Raw genomic sequence first — 1,590 nt, 5'->3', positions numbered from 1 at the left:
GCCCAGGCTGGTCTTGAGCTCCTGGCCTCAAGCAGTCCTCCCACCTCAGCCTCCCAAAGTGCTGGGATTACAGGCATGAGCCACCATACCCAGCCCCAGAAGGGCAGTTATTACACAGTGACAGTGGAAGGAACAGAGACACAGTCGGTGGGTGGTGGGAAGATAAGAGCATTCACTCTGATGGCTTCTAATAACATTAGAGATGTGAGCTTCAACTGAGCAGAAGGGAGGGCAGGAAGGAAGCACAGGAGGTTTGAGGAGAGAGAGAGGAAGTATAAAATCGCTGTTGCAAACCTCCTGGGGGAATGTGGAGGGGTTGCCAGGCAGCCCATTTGAAGTCTGTGAATTTAAAGTGAAAGTCCAGCCAGGCCGGGTGCAGTGGCTCATGCTTGTAATCCCAGCACCGTGAGAGGCCAAAGTAGGTGGATCACCTGAGGTTAGGAGTTCGAGACCAGCCTGGCCAACATGGTGAAACCCCGTCTCTACTTAAAATATAAAAATTAGCCAGGCGTGGTTGTGGGTGCCTGCAATCCCAGCTACTCAGGAGGCTGAGGCAGGAGAATGGCTTGAACCCTTGAACCCTTACATTGTTCCCCCCAGCAAGGGTGACATGAACGGGCTGGATCTCTTGCATCTGCACCTGGACAGCCAAGCCTCACTGGGAAAGCACATGCTCGGGTGAACTTTCACTTTATTTATTTGTCTATTTATTCACTGCAGTGAGCCGAGATCGCACCTCTGCACTCCAGCCTGGGTGACACGAGCAAAACTCTGTCTCATAAAAAAAAAGTGAAAGTAAAGCCAGACATGGTGGCTCACGCCTGTAATCCCAGCGCTTTGAGGGGGGTTGAGGTAAGGAGGATTGCTTGAAGCCAGGAGTTCGAGACATGGCGGCTCACACCTGTGACCCCAGCACTTTGGGTGGGGAGGTAAGGAGGATTGTTTGAGGCCAGGAGCTCAAGAGCAACCTGGGCAACATGGCAAGACCTCATCTCTACAGAAAATTAGAAAATTAGCTGGGCGTGGTGTGATACACATCTGTGATCCCAGCTCCCAGGGAGGCTGAGGCAGGAGGATCGCTTGAGCCCAGGAGGTGGAGGCTGCAGTGAGCTCTGATCACACCACGGAACTCTAGCCTGGGCAAGAGAGTGAGACCCTGTCTCTAAAATAAATAAATACATACATAGGTAAATGAATAAATAGACAAATAAAGTGAAAGTTCAGCTGAGTGAGGCTTTCCCAGTGAGGCTTGGCTGTCCAGGTGCAGATGCAAGAGATCCAGCCCATTCATGTCACCCTTGCTGGGGCGAACAATGTGAGGAGACAAAGGAGTTTATTATTTATTTATTTATTTATTTATTTATTTATTTGAGACAGAGTCTCCCTCTGTTGCCCAGGCTGGAGTGCAGTGGTGTGATCTCAGCTCACTGCAACCTCTACCTCCTAGATTCTCCCTCCTCAGCCTCCGGAGTAGCTGGGATTACAGGTGCCCGCCACCATGCCTGGCTAATTTGTGTATTTTCAGTAGAGATGGGGGTTTCACCATGTTGGCTAGGCTGGTCTCGAACTCCTGACCTCAAGGGATCCACC

Source organism: Trachypithecus francoisi, unplaced genomic scaffold (genome assembly GCF_009764315.1).
Source record: "Trachypithecus francoisi isolate TF-2019V2 unplaced genomic scaffold, Tfra_2.0 Lachesis_group4, whole genome shotgun sequence".
NCBI lineage: Eukaryota > Metazoa > Chordata > Mammalia > Primates > Cercopithecidae > Trachypithecus > Trachypithecus francoisi.
This window is presented reverse-complemented; position numbering follows the sequence as displayed.